Genomic DNA, 667 nt, shown 5'->3' on the forward strand with positions numbered 1-667 from the left:
TAACCCTTGTATACCACTTATATTATAGGCTTATTGTAAACAAAAAAATAAGATGAAACGTATGTTATCATAAAGCACATTAAGAGATATATATAATGTGTATATATGTATATGATGTTAAAAGAGCACATTCCAGAGAGCCTGTCTTGCTCAAATCCCAGCGGCATTGCTTCAAAGGTCTTTCATCCATAAGTCAGGGTAATGAAGACTCCTACCTCATATGGTTTTTAAAAGAGTAAATGAAATGATATATACGAAGAGCTTATAGTCCCACCTGACACATTGTAAAAATCTCATTTTAAAAACTCAATGAATGTTAGCTTCTTTAGTTGTGATTAAGGCTTTGAAAAGATACAGAATTCTTCACAAATTTGCATGTCATCTTTGTTCAGGGGCCAAGCTCATCTTGTCTGCGTTCCTCCAATTTTGGTATATGTGCTGCCAAAGCAAGCATTCTTTGAACCACCTAAAACCCTGATTTGGAGATCCTGAAGAATTGTTTGATTAGACCATAGGAAAAAGAATTAAGTCAATGGTAATGATATCCTATTCAATAGCAATAAATAATTGCCCTGATAACCCAACCACACTTTCGGCGGTGGAGACGAGGACCAATTCGCCATGGCTGCTTTTCAGGTTTATTTTAGACTTAAATACAACAAGTACT

General features: G+C 35.2%; 1 non-coding gene across 1 annotated transcript; it reads right to left on the reverse strand.

Moving 5' to 3' along the window:
- Positions 1-347: 347 nt before the first annotated feature.
- LOC116574628 lies at positions 348-450 on the reverse strand. The gene has a single exon (XR_004279405.1). It is a non-coding gene; the product is annotated as a U6 spliceosomal RNA (small nuclear RNA).
- Between the last annotated feature and the right edge of the window lie 217 nt (positions 451-667).

This window comes from Mustela erminea, chromosome 15 (genome assembly GCF_009829155.1).
Source record: "Mustela erminea isolate mMusErm1 chromosome 15, mMusErm1.Pri, whole genome shotgun sequence".
Taxonomy (NCBI): domain Eukaryota; kingdom Metazoa; phylum Chordata; class Mammalia; order Carnivora; family Mustelidae; genus Mustela; species Mustela erminea.